At 46.0% G+C, this 14,948-nt stretch overlaps 1 long non-coding RNA gene across 1 annotated transcript in view; it reads right to left on the reverse strand.

Moving 5' to 3' along the window:
• The window catches only part of LOC108527598 (uncharacterized), a 63,605-nt gene that overhangs the window by 31,338 nt on the left and 17,319 nt on the right, over nt 1–14,948 (reverse strand). The window contains exon 2 of the long non-coding RNA XR_001884851.1: nt 13,355–13,452. This is a non-coding gene — a long non-coding RNA (uncharacterized LOC108527598). The remainder of the gene's footprint in view (nt 1–13,354; nt 13,453–14,948) is intronic.

Here is a 14,948-nt window from a genome sequence, read left to right on the forward strand (position 1 = left end):
GCATGGTGGTGTGCACCTGTAATCCCAGCTACTCGGGAGGAGGAATTACTTGAACCCAGGAGGCAGAGGTTGCAGTGAGCTGAGATGGCACCACTGCACTCCAGCCTGGGTGACGGAGTGTGACTCTGACTCAAAAAATAAGAGTAAAAGTAAAAATAAATTTATTTCTTCTCTCTAGGCCTGACATAGAAATTGACAGATGGTTTGCTTGACCAAATTTTTTTTTTTTGAGACGGAGTTTCACTTTTGTTGCCCAGGCTGGAGTTCAATGGCTCGATCTCGGCTCACTGCAGCTTCCGCCTCCCAGGTTCAAGTGATTCTCCTGCCTCAGCCCCCAAGCAGCTGGGATTACAGGCATGCACCACCACGCCGGGCTAATTTTGTATTTTTAGTAGAGACGAGGTTTCTCCACGTTGGTCAGGCTGCTCTCGAACTCCCGACCTCAGGTGATCCACCTGCCTCAGCTTCCCAAAGTGCTAGGATTACAGGCATGAACCACCGTGCCCGACTTTGACCAAACTTTAATCAGGCTCCTGAACCTTCTCCTAGGTCGATATATGTGTACTTCCTCATAAAATACAGTTTTAGCAAAGAACCCTACTAAGTTAGTTTTGCAAGAACACCCCCACCCTTGATATCTGATCACCCTCAATATCTGATCAGGCTCCTCATCCTCTACCATCCATCAGGTAATGACTGATGACCCTGGCCTATCTTCAGCAGGAATCCTGTTAGGTCAGTTTAGCCAGAAACCCTCTTCCCCCAATAACTCCTCTTAGTAATTTTCCATTCACTGGCCCCCACCCTGCCCCTTGGCCACTAATTCCCACTTGTTCATGCTATATTCAGAGTTAAACACAGTTTCTCTCCCTGCCACTACAATATCCCATTGTTTTTATACCTATCATGATGGTCTTGAAAAAAGTCTTCATTACAGTGCTTTAACCAGTGTCACTGGATTTTTTTTCTTAAAAAACACAAATGGTTAAGATCCTAGTGGTTAAGAACAAAGGTTTTGTAGTCAGAACACAGCTGCACATCAAAGTTTGCTTCTGTGAATTGCTAGTTATGTGACCTTGGCAAGCTATATCAAAAAGACTGATGTGTCAGGAGGTAGGGGGAAAGGGAAGGGACAAATACCTAATGCATGTGGGGCTTAAAACCTAGATGACAGGTTGATAGCTGCAGAAAACCACCACGACACATGTATACCTATGTAATAAACCTGCACGTTCAGCACATGTATCCCAGAACTTAAAAGTAAAATTAAAAAGCAAAAAAAAAAAAAAAAAGACTGATGTGCATATAATCCCTTGGGGTACTGGGACTTTACCACGGCCTCAGTCTTCCTGCGAGAAACAATTGGAGTGCTAATATCTGATTCATGGGGTTGTTAATGAAGACTAGGCGAGACAGTATATGTAAAGTGCTTAATACAGTTTTGAGCATTTAGTGAGCACTCAATGAATAGAAACTCATATTCTTTTTTTTTTTTTTGATAGAGTCTCCCTTTGTTGCCCATGCTGGAGTGCAGTGGCGTGATCTCAGCTCACTGCAACCTCCAACTCCCAGGTTCTAAGCGAATCTCCTCCCTCAGCCTTCAGAGTAGCTGGGATTACAAGCACACACCATTACGCCCAGCTAATTTTGTATTTTTAGTAGAGACAGGGTTTCGCCATGTTGGCCAGGCTGGTCTCAAACTCATGACCTCAGATGATCCACCCACCTCGGCCTCCCAAAGTGCTGGGATTATAGGCATGAGCCACCGTGCTCAGCCAAAAACTAATATTCTTAATTTTTTGCTTAGTCTCTGTCCCTCCAAACTTAAGAGTCATCTGAGGATTTGGTGGGTTTCGGGTTTGGTTTTGGATTTTGGTTTTGTCTTGTGGGTGTGTAGTTGTATTAGGGTTTTTTGTTTGTTTTTGCTATGTACGCACAATTGGGTAGATAAGAACCCTGGCACATGTGGCAAGTTCTCTGCAAGGTTATTTGTGTTCTAGGGAATATGTAGACCTATGTAGATATATGCTCCATGGCAGGCACGTGTTTGCATATGGGCAGCTGAGCAGGTGTGTGCACATGTTATCTATGGATATATATAAAACACTGTTTAGAAGACTTTGTCACCAATGAACTAATTCAAAAGTCATTTTCTCTTACTTATCATGGTATCAGCAGAGGTTAGTGAGTAGGAAGATAATTAAAGAGTAATTGGTCAAAGGGGAAGATTGCATTTTAATTGAAGTCTCTTATCCTACCCAAAGGTTCTAGACATTGGAGAGAAATGTGATGACTGGTCATAAAAATTCTGGTCGGGGCCGGGCGCGGTGGCTCAAGCCTGTAATCCCAGCACTTTGGGAGGCCGAGACGGGCGGATCATGAGGTCAGGAGATCGAGACCATCCTGGCTAATACGGTGAAACCCCGTCTCTACTAAAAAATACAAAAAACTAGCCGGGCGACGAGGCGGGCGCCTGTAGTCCCAGCTACTCGGGAGGCTGAGACAGGAGAATGGCGTAAACCCGGGAGGCGGAGCTTGCAGTGAGCTGAGAGCCGGCCACTGCACTCCAGCCTGGGCGGCAGAGCAAGACTCCGTCTCAAAAAAAAAAAAAAAAAAAATTCTGGTCGGTAGGTTGGTGTGGATCACCAGGCTGTGCATTTCACAAGGTATCCCGGGTCCACTGCCAGTCTTCCCAGTCAGAGGTAGGAAGACTGATCTCAGGGTGCACCTCATCTTGGGATAGCCTTTGTGCTGCTGATACCCTTTCTGGAGAGGATCTCTGCCAGATTAGGGAAGCTAAGGCTCTAGGAGGCAGGACCTCTGAGTTCTGGCAGGCCTCTGCAGTCGATTCACTTTACCACACCAGGACTCCAAGGTCACATCTGCAGATGAGTGCAGTGTAATGGTTAGGAGCACAGGCATTAAAGTCAGACAAACCCGGGCTTAACTTCCAGTACCTCTACTTCTCAACTGGTAAATGTGTGATTCCGTGACTTCCTCTTTCTGAGTGTAAAACATGGATTTTTTAAAAATTCCTATCTCAACAGGTTATTGTGAGAATTAAAACTTTGCATTGAAAGTCCCTTGCATATTATCTGGCATAAGGTAGTATTTAATTAATAATAATGGCTAATACTTATTGAACATGCCATGAGAGGTCTCATTTGGTCCTTAAAACAACGCAGAGTGGTAGATAACATTATTATCCCCATTTTACAGATGAAGAAACTGAGGCACTGGTCCCAGTTAACACAGCTAGTAAGAGGGGAATTTGAGTTCAGGCACTCTGACTCTTACACTATCTCCCAGGCTGGAGCAATCAGAGCCCACTGCAGCCTCAAACTTCTGGGCTCAAGTGATCCCCCTGCCTCAGCCTCCCAAGTAGCAGGGACTATAGGTGAATGCTACCACACTTGGCTAATTTTCTTAATTTTTTGGTAGAGATGGGGTCTCACTGTGTTGCCCAGGCTGGACTTGAACCCCTGGTCTCAAGTGGTCCTCCAGCCTCAGCCTCCCAAAGTGCTAGGATTATACGCATGAGCCACCGCACCTAGCCAGATCCCTCTAATGTTAATGTGCATCCTCTCCCCCTGCTTCACTCCCAGGCTTTAGCCACCAATCATTTATTCATTCAACAGGTATGCACTGAGCTCCTGGCACAAAGTAGATGGCCTTGAGGATAGAGCACCAAATAAAATAAAGTCTCTGCCCTTGCACTGCTGAGACCTAAACAGTGAGACCGGGTGCAGTGGCTCACACCTGTAATCCCAGCACTTTGGGAAGCCGAGGTGGTGGATCACCTAAGATCAGGAATTCTAGACCAGCCTGGCCAACATGATGAAACCCTGCCTCTACTAAAAATACAAAAATTGGCCAGGTGCAGTGGCTCATGCCTTTAATCCCGGCACTTTGGGAGGCCGAGGCGGGTGTATCACAAGGTCAGAAGTTCAAGACCAGCCTGGTCAACATGGTGAAGCCCCGTCTCTACTAAAAATACAAAAATTAGCCAGGCGTGATGGAGCGCACCTGGAATCCCAGCTACTGGGGAGGCTGAGGCAGGAGAATCGCTTGAACCCAGGAGGTGGAGGTTGCAGTGAGCTAAGATCACATCACTGCACTCCAGCCTGGGCGACAAAGCAAGACTCTGAAATAAATAAATAAATATATAAACAAAAATTAGCTGGATGTGGTGGCAGGCACCTATAATCCCAGCTACTTGGGAGGCTGAGATGGGAGAATCGCTTGAACCTGGGAGGCGGAGGCTGAAGTGAGCCGAGATGGTGCCACTGCACTCCAGCCTGGGTAACAGAGCAAGACTCCATCTCCAAAAAAAAAAAAAAAAAAAAAAAAGAACGAAAGGAGCCAGCCATGTGGAAAACCAGAGGAAGAGTCATATCAGAGGCCCTAAGGTGGGAATAAACTTGGCTGGAATGATCTAAGAAGGGAGAGAAGGGCAGTGTGGCTGGAGCAATGAGCAGGAGGAGATGCCTGCGATGAGCCCTGTCCCTCTCTGGAGCTCCAGACTTACAGTTCACGAGCTGACTGAAGACACCTCCCTCGGTGGTGCCCAGACCCCTTGAATGTCATATGTCCAAAACAAGACATTACTCTCTCCACCCAAACCTTCTTCCTCCTCTTCCCTGGCCAGCCACTGCACAACCAAACACGCAGTCGCCCAAGCTAAAGACCTTAAACATCTTCTTGAATTTGTCCTCTCCTCTCTACCACCATGACCCCTGCCTTGGTTCAGACCTCATCATCAGTCACTTGAGCCATAGGACTGACCCCCTAACTGCCCTCCCTGCCTCTAGACTCCTCAGGCCAGACACAGCTTCTCAAAACAGACATGTGAACATGTAACTCCCCCAGTGTAAAAACCCTCACGGTTCCTTTTTGGCTCAGGATGAAGTCTAACCTCCTTGACCTGGCATATAACATCCTTCCTTGTTCTGAAACCATATTTTCAGCCTCATCTCCCACTAGTCGTCCACATGTCTTGGAGCACCAAACATACCCAGTTACTCTTCATACCTGCCAGGAACAGCACAAGCTGTTCTTTCTTCTTAGAATTCCTCTTCTTCTTAGAATTCCTCTCTTGGCCCTCTCTCCCCATAGAACTACGATTCAACCTTTAAGATGCTATTCCAACCAGGGCAACAAAGCAAGACCCTGTCTCTACAAAAAAATGTTAAAATTAGCTTGGCACAGTGGCATATGCCTGTAGTCCCAGCTACTTGGGAGGCTGAGGCAGGAGGATCACTTGAACCCAGGAGTTTGAGGCTGCAGTGAGCTATGATCACACCACTGCACTCCAGCCTGGATGACAAAGTGAGACTCCATCTCTTAAAAAATAATAATAATACAGCTCATCTCTTCATTAAATCCTTTTCTGACACCCCCAGGCTGAACTACCCACCCTGCCATCCTAGTTCCCATAGCACATCGTGTTTATCACATAATGTTAAAAGAACTTATGCACATTACAATGTTAAAGAGTTTATTTTAGCAGACAGTGATTCATGAATCAGGCAGCACCAGACCACAAGCAATTTAGCACTGCACTGGGGGATGGGGGGTGAGAAACTTTCATAAGGTGTTTGTGGAAGAAAGACAAAGAAAACATATTTGACTGGTTAGAGCAAAAAGTCCCTATTTAGAAGTTAGTTAGAAGTTTCTGATTGATGAAGTCTCTAATTCTGTTTTACTGTTTACATTGGGACTTAATATGCTGGAGCTATGTCAGCCTAGTGGCTTCCCAATTAAAAATTTTGTCCGGGTGCAGTGGCTCACACTTGTAATGCCAGCACTTTGGGAGGCCAAGGTGGGCAGATTGACTGAGCCTAAGAGTTTAAGGCCAGCCTGGGCAACATGGCGAAATCCCATCTCTTAAAAAAATACAAGAATCAGCCAGATGTGGCAGCATGGCCCTATAGTCCCAGCTACTAGGGAAGCTAAGGTGGGAGGATCACTTGACCCCAGGAGGTCAAGGCTGCAGTGAACCATGATCGCATCACTGTACTCCATCCCAGGTGACAGAGTGAGACCCTGCCTCAAAAAAAAAAAAAAAAAATTAACAGTAGCCATAACACTCATGAAATGTGTTTCTCAGGTTAGGTACAGTGGCTCATGCCTATAATCTGAATACTCTGGGAGGCCAAGACAGGTGGATCACTTAAGCCCAGGAGTTCAAGACCAGCCTGGGAAACACAGGGAGACCCTGTCTCTTCAAGATAAAAAAAAAAAAAGTATTGCTGATTATCTGGTTATATGTCTGTCACCACCAGACTGAGCTAAGAAGAGCCAAGACCCTGTCCTGTTGAGCACAATGCCTACTACACAAGAGATGCTCAATAAGTGTTTGTTGAATGAATGAGTAAAATATTGATAAAGTCAGCATAGAAAAAATCAATGAGTCTGAAAGGATCAAATTCCCATCCTTGGTCTCACTAGCACAAATTGAGGGCCTACAGACAGAACGGAGGCCGAGAATGAACCAAAAACTAACCTTGTCTTGTCACCTATGAATCACAGATTGTCAGAGCTCACCAAAGACCAAGGAGATACTAAGACCTTGAGACAAGTTATTTGTCCAAGTACCCAGTCAGGTGTCAGCAGAGCAGAACTGGAAGCCAAGACTCCTGCCTCCTCATCCTAGAAACTTTCATCCAGGCCAGCTTCTATCCAGAGTTCAAAGACACGAGAAGCACAGTTATCTTGTACACAGGAGCTCCAAGAAGGTACCCCTTAGCTCAAGGTGCCAAAAGCATAGTCAAGCTCTGTTATGCTTTTGTGTCTTATCCCTCAAAAAAAATTCACGCTGAAGTCTTAGCTCCCAGTAGCTCAAAATGGGACCTTATTTGGAGATAGGGTCTTTAGAGAGGTCATCAAATTAAAATAAGGTCATTTAGGGTGGGCCCTAATCCAATGTGATTGTTGTCCTAATAAAAAGGGGAAACTTAGGCCGGGGGCAGTGGCTCAAGCCTGTAATCCCAGCACTTTGGGAGGCCGAGACGGGCGGATCACGAGGTCAGGAGATCGAGACCATCCTGGCTAACACAGTGAAACCCCGTCTCTACTAAAATACAAAACTAGCCGGGCGAGGTGGTGGGCGCCTGTAGTCCCAGCTACTCGGGAGGCTGAGGCAGGAGAATGGCGTAAACCCGGGAGGCGGAGCTTGCAGTGAGCAGAGACCTGGCCACTGCACTCCAGTCCGGGCGACAGAGCGAGACTCCACCTCAAAAAAAAAAAAAAAAAAAAAAAAAGGGGGAAACTTGGACACGGAGACACACACACAGTGCAAATGCCATGCAAATAAGAAGACTGCCATCTATAAGCCAAGGAGAGAGGCCTGGCATAGATCTTCCCTCAAGGCCCTCAGAAGGAACCAACCCCGCCAACACCTTGATTTCAGACTTCTACCCTCCAGAACTGTGAGAAAATAGCTTTCTATTGTTTCAGCCACCAGGTTTGTGGGACTTTGTTATGGTAACCCTAGAATGAATGAAAGAGTACTATAGCAATGGTTCCCAAAGTGTGGTCCCTGAACCAACAGCATCAAAATACATGGGATTTCTTAGACAAACAAGACCTACCAATCAGAAAGTCTGGGGATGGGGCTTAGCAAGCTATGGTTCAGCAAGTCCTCAGGTGATTCTGATGCACACTAAATTTAAGAACCACTGCTTTAGAGCTACTCTATCTACACTGGGTTGATTGGTGTCTTCCCAAAATTCATGTCCACCTAGAACCTCAGAATGTGACCTTATTTGAAAATAGGGTCTTTGCAGTTGTAATTAGTAAAGATGAGGTCATACTGGATTCGGATGGGCCCTAAATCCAATGGCTGGTGTGCTTATAAAGATAGCAAGATTTGGAGACACACACACACACACACACACGGAGAATGCCATGTGACAATGGAGGCAGAGACTGGAGTGATGCATCCACAAGCTAAAGGACACCAAGGGTGCCAGAAGCCCCCAGAAACTGGAAGAGGGGCAAGGAAGGATTCTTCCCTAGAGCCTTCAGAAGCAGTATGGCTCTGCTAACACCTTGTTTATTTGCTCATAGCCTCTGGAACTATGAAAAAATTAATTTGCGTTGTTTTAAGCCACCCAATTTGTGGTAATTTGTTATAGCAGCCCTCAGAAAATAATACCCTATTGAATACAGGACTCAAGGCACAAATGGCTATTTAAATTTACATTTATTAATATGAAATAAAACTGAAAACTGAGTTCCTCAAGTCACCTTGGGCACATATCAAGTGCTCAGTGGCCACATATGGCTCATGGCTACTGTATTTGACAGCACAAATATAGAACATTTCCATCAGAACAGAAAGTTCTATCAGACATCACTACTACAGAGCAGGGGTCAGCTAGGTATGGCCCATGGGCTAAACTTAGCCCACCATGGTTTTTTGTGTTGTCTATAAACTAATAATGATTTTTACTTACTTTTTTTTTTTTTTAAGAGATGGGGTCTTGCTCTGTCACACAGGCTAGAGTGCCATGGCGCTATCATAGCTCACTGCAGCCTCCAACTTCTGGGCTCAAACAATTTTCTTGCCTTAGCCTCCTGAGTAGCTGGGACTACAAGCACACACCACCTACACCCGGCTTGATTTTCACTTTTTTTTTTTTTTTTTTTTTTTGAGACAGGGAGTGCAGTGGTGCGCACTCTCTACTCACTGCAGCTTCCGCCTCCCAGGCTCAAGTAATCTTTTCACCTCAGCCTCCCCAGTAGCTGGGACTACAAGCAGTTGTCACCAAGTCCAGCTAATTTTTGTATATTTTTTTGGAGAGACGGAGTTTCACCATGTTGCCCAGGCTGGTCTTGAACTCCTGGGCTCGCACGATCCACCCTCCTCGGTCAGCCTCCCAAAGTGCTGGGATTTTTATCCATGCCACCATGCCCAGCCGATTTTTACATTTTTTTAATGGTTGAAAAAATTATAGGAAGATGACTATTTCATGACACATGAAAATCACATGAAATTCAAATTTCATTGTCTGTAAATGAAGTGTGACTGGAACATGTTCACGATCATCCACTTACATATTATCTATGACTGCTTTTGTGCTACAATGGCAGTCAAGTCATTGTGACAGAGATCATATGGCCCACAAAACAAGATATTTACTAGCTGGACTATTACAGAAAAAGTTTACCAACGCTTGCTCTAGAGGGTAATTAAGAGAGACAAGAAGAGGGTGTAAAAACAAATTGGCACAAGAGGGACCTGCTTTGAGATGTTCACAAGCACGTGCTGCCCAGTCTACAGCTCAGCAAACTTTCTAGATCAGAGTGAAAGTAAGGAGGTTATATGCTACTTTTTACTTATATACACATACATATAGTAGACATATAAATAATATCAATGTATATACACATGTTGCCGAACAAATCCCAGGTAATGCTGATGCTGTTGGTCCAAGAACTACACTTTAAGAACCACAGCTCTAGGGCACTTGCATTCATTTGCTAGGGCTACCATAACAAAGTCCCACAACCACTAGCTTAAACAATAGAAATTTATTTTCTTGGCCAAGTGCGGTGGCTCACGCCTGTAATCCCAGCACTTTGGGAGGCCAAGGCAGGTGGATCACGAGGTCAGGAGTTCCATACCAGCCCGGCCAGCATAGTGAAACCCCGTCTCTACTAAAAATACAAAAATTACCCGAGTGTGGTGGTGGACGCCTGTAATCCCAGCTACTCAGGAGGCTGAGGCAGAGAATTGCTTGAACCTGGGAGGCAGAGGTTGCAGTAAGCCGAGATCACGCCACTACACTCCAGCCTGGGCAACAGAGCAAGACTCTATCTCAAAAAAAAAAACAAAAGAAAAAGAAAAAGAAACTTCTTGTTTCACAGTTCTGGTGGTTCGAAACCTGAAACTCACACATGTACATTACATATGTACACACACATACATAAAATATGCATAGAGAAGGGACTAGAGGGACTATACTTAGGCACTAATAATGGCCATTTAAGGGAGAAGGGGAGAATGGGACTGTAGGGATTATTTCTTCTGCTATCATTGCTCTCTGTGTTTTCTGATTAATCTGTAATTAGGTGATACTGCTTTTTTAACAAGGAAAAGAAAAATCTGCCTAATTCTGAAACCAAGCTCCGAACCTCCAGGCTAGATCCTAAGGGCCAGGCCTCCCTGGCTGCCTTTGTCTTTTCATCGCACTAAATACCTTCATGCTTTCTTTCCCCATCAAAATTAGCTCTCAGGAAAGGATCTGTTCCTTCCCCCACACCACACTTTACATTGAGTTATATCATCAACTGATTCAAAGTTTGCTATGAATGTCCCTTCCAGAGCAAAATAGCATTGTAAAAAAGATCAGAGCCTCCAGCTGTGGGCATGAAGCCCTTCTAGTGAAATGGTAGCTATCAGTTAGCCAGGCTGGAACACGGAGGGCCTTCTGGTCACTCCTGAAGTCCCGAGGCACAGGAACTGCCTACCTCAGTTACCTGCAGGAGCCTATCCAGTGTGTAATCCTAGGCTCTGCACCCAGAAACAATCAACAAATACAGCTACACTTACAAGTTAGGATCCAAACTCTCAACCCTCCCCAACACTAGGTAAAAGCCTCTGAAACCCAGTCCACTTTTAAGACCCAGGTGATGACCTAGAAAAGGTACTAGACTGTCTCTGGAGACCTGAGCTCAAATCCCTGCATTACCAACTAACTCCTTGTGAAACCTCAGTCCCTCTATCTATCTTCTGTTTTGCTTCTGGAATGGGGTCAGGCTTGAGCAGGGTGACCTCCAAGTTCCCCCTCAGCTCTGCCCTGGGCTGCTCTGGATCCCCAGGTTGTGTGTATGTATGCCTGGGACAGGGTCCAAGGGGCCAAAAAGATTAACCATTGGGCTGGGTCAGTTCCAGGAAGGACTCAAAAATTAACCTTGTCACTCTGGTTTTCCCTTGTAATCTTTACCTGTAACTCTGATGTGGCATCATTCCTCTCCTGCCTCCATGGACCAAGGGCCATCCTGACTCTCCCACTCAAAATACTCCATTACCTCCAACTCCCACCATCTACCCAACCAAATTCAGCCAATCCTCACTACTTCCATGAAACCTTCTCTGACTTCTCAAAGCCCCAAGACCACAGCATCCTTAGCACCTCTCTATACTATACTCTATCCCGGTATATGGCTGACTGCTTGGGGTCATAGTGACCAGCCTCTGTGGGTATTCTTGGTTGGCCTACCCCCTTCAGAGCAGAAAGTATGCTGTGTTTAGCCCTTTATTGTATGAACTTCACAGGACTCGGCACAGGTTCATTTTTGAGGATGCCGGACTATTTGAAATGCTTTTCGCCCAACTGAAAAGTAAGTCCTGGCTGCTAGGAAAAGTCCTTAATGTTCTTAACTCTTCAAAGTGCCTGTAGCTCCCTTAGCTCCTTGGATCCTTTACAGGAACACCATGAAACAAGCAACCATGTAAATGAGAATCCAGAGTCCATGAAAGTGAAGCAATTTGCTTAAGTCCATGCAGCAAGTTGGTGGTAGAACCCAAAACTCAAGCCAGAGTTCTTGCCTCCTAGTCCTCGACTTTGAAATGTGCAGCACACAGTGAAATCATAGCATCACCCTCTTTTTAAGAAAAAAGACTGCAGGCTGGGGCTGCCTCCACACCAACATGTACACATACAAACACTTCATAAATATCTTCACACTGGCTCCAGCCTGCTTGGGGATTCACCCCTTTAGAATCTAAGACTGTTTTCCTCCACCTATTGTCATGGTTCTTTTTTTGTCTTTTTTTTTAGACAAGAGTCTCACTATGTCTCCAAGGCTGGAGTGCAGTGGTGTGATCACGGCACACAGTAACCTCCTACTTCTGGGCTCAGGTGATTCTCCCATCTCAGCCTCCCGAACAGCTGGGACTACAAGCATGCACCAACCACCTCTCCTAAGCTGGCTTTTTTTTTTTAGTAGAGATGAGGTCTCGCTATGTTGCCCAGGCTGGCAGCAAACTCCTGGCCTTAGGCAATCGTCCTGCCTTGGCCTCCCGAAGTGCTGAGATTACAGGCATGAGCCACCATGCTGGCCCTATGATGATTCTTTAAGGAAACAATAGCCAAGGGCATCTCCCAGCCAGCCCAGTACATTTTCTCCAAGAGATTGCAAGCCAAGAGACACTGAACTTGGTCCTACTTGTAGTGGTGAGGTCTCCTCAGCCCCGTCCCTCCTCCTGCTTTACAAAATCTAGAGAAGAGAGAGATGAAAGTTCTGGAGTATGTATTACTTTGCTAGGGCTGCCATAACTAAATATCGCAGGCTAGATGGCTTAAATAATAGCAATGTATGTGCTCACAGTTCTGGGAGATAGAAGCCCAAAATTAAGGGCAGCAGGTTTGGGTTCTCCTTCAGCCTCTCTCCTCGGCTTGCAGGGGGCCGTCTCCTCACATATCCTCACGTGGTCTTTCTTTATCTGCATGCATCCTTGATGCCTGTTTATGTGTTCAAATTTCCTCTTTTTTTTTTTTTTTTTTCCTTTTTTCAGACGGAGCCTTGCTCTGTTGCCCAGGCTGGAGTGCAGTGGCACGATCTTGGCTCACTGCAACCTCCGCCTCCCGGATTCAAGCAATTCTCCTGCCTCAGCCTCCAGAGTAGCTGGGATTACAGGAACGCGCCACCACGCCCAGCTAATTTTTTGTATTTTTAGTAGAAACGGGGTTTCACCGTGTTAGCTAGGCCTGTCTCGAACTCCTGACCTCAGATGTTCCGCCTGCCTCGGCCTCTCAAAGTGCTGGGATTACAGGTGAGAGCCACCACGTCTGGCCCAAATTTCCTCTTATAAGGACGTCAGTAAAATTGGATCAGGGCCCACCCATGTGACCTCATTTAACCTTAACAATCTCTTTAAAAGACCTCTCCCCAAATATAGTCACATTCTGAGGTATTGTGGGTTAGGACTTCAACATATAAATTTTACAGGGGACACAATTCAGTTCATAACGGAGTGTGTGCAGGCGTCCCAGCATACAACCGAGAGGTGGTCTTTCCAGTTGAAATATGATGTTTTGAACATCATGGCGACCCGCATTTGCATATTAAAGAACCAAGGTGGGCGGGCCAGGTTTTTCTCTGGCTGCGTAAATGACCCACTTGGCCAAACCAATCCCCTGGGCCTTATGCAAACCAGACACCTCCTCCTCCAGCATCCCAATATAAGCAACCACTTTTTCCGCCACACACGGGGTTCCTCTTTGTTCTGAGCCCCCACCTCTGTGTCTGTACAGGAGAGCTGTTTTCTTCTTTTTTTTCTTCTTTCTTGCCTATTAAACTTTTTGCTCCTTAAAACTACTCTATGTGTGTTCGTGTCACTTACCTACATCAGCGCAAAACCAAGGACCCTGGTGTTCCTCCCATCATCAGAGCCATATCAGTAGCCACCACCTCTGCCATGCTGCCGGGTCATTCAGGAATCTGTAAATTTACATACATATTCATATGCATGTGACTGTTCTGTGCTGGTGTGTATGGACAGGTACATTTATGCTATTGTGTTTGGTCTGAATGTGTGTGCATGTTGTGTAGGTGTAATGTGAACATGCATATGTATCTACAGGTACCCTCCTGCAAATATCTACATGTGTGGATGACTGTGTGGGTGGGCACAAATATTTGTTCATTCACTGTTCATTCATCAGTTCAACAAAGATGGATTGGTGTTGTAGGCACTGTGCCAAGTTCTGAAGATGAGTAAGACACAGTATACAGATGAGTATATACCAGGGTACATGAGTGGTAGATGTGTATTCCAGTACTATGTAGGTGCCTCTGAAAACTTTGCACAAGCTAAGAGAGTTCCTGATTGCATCTTTAGCATCTGTTGATGCTAAAAGATGCTGCAGTGGTCTCTCCCCAGTCCCCAAGGAATAGATTCCAACAATCCCCCTGGAAGCCTCAGGCAACAGAGGCAGCCGCTGCCCACCATTCCACTTGGCTGGAAGGCTAAAGTTCTGGGTCCCTCATCATCATCCCAGCCACTCCACCCTCTCCACCCATTGAGAGGTGAGAGAGCATTTCTCGATTACAGGGCACCAAGAGTCCAGGCCACTGGAAGCCACCTGGCCTTCACATGGTTTTATGGTTTCACAGTTAATACTTGGCCTTGGGTTATTTCTGCTCTAAGAGGTAAGCCAGAAAAGGCAGGAGACAGACGGCGGCAGGGGAGATAAGGTGTCAGGTCACCTGCACGAGGCACCTGCCCTGGTAGCTGCCTCAGGCATCATTATATGTACGGAGTTCAGGTCCTGCCAAAGGAGGGAGGTATCCAAAGAGGGAGAGAGAAAAGGCTTCAGGAACATGGCTGGGAAAGAGAGCCCTTTGCAAAATGCTTCTGAGGAGCCTAGAGTCCCCTATACAACCTCCTAAAGAATCCAGGAAGCCTCTCTACCAATAGCCAGCCTGTGCTTGGTCACCTTCTAGGACATGAGGAGTTCACTATCTCCAAGATGCTCTCTTTTCTTTTTTTTTTTTTTTTGAGATGGAGTTTCGCTCTTGTTGCCCAGGCTGGACGATGGTGCAATCTTGGCTCACTGCAACCTCCGCTTCCTGGGTTCAAGCGATTCTCCTGCCTCGGCCTCCTGAGTAGCTGGGATTACATGCGCCCGCCACCACACCCGGCTAATTTTTTTTATTTTAGTAGAGATGGGGTTTCACCACATTGGCCGGGCTGGTCTCGAACTCCTGACCTCAGATGATCCACCCACCTTGGCCTCCCAAACTGCTGGGATTACAGGCATGAGCCACTGCGCCCGGCAAGATGCTCTGTTAAAAATGTCTCCTTTATACCGAGACAAAAGTCTACCTCCTTCCATTCATCAATCCTAATTTCTCTCAAAAAAAAAAAGAATCTCCCTAAGAATAACTGTCCTTTGATTAATGACTCCAGAAAGTCACTGTTTCAAATGCTAATA

This window comes from Rhinopithecus bieti, unplaced genomic scaffold, assembly GCF_001698545.2.
Source record: "Rhinopithecus bieti isolate Rb0 unplaced genomic scaffold, ASM169854v2 scaffold_4666, whole genome shotgun sequence".
NCBI classification, from domain to species: Eukaryota; Metazoa; Chordata; class Mammalia; order Primates; family Cercopithecidae; genus Rhinopithecus; species Rhinopithecus bieti.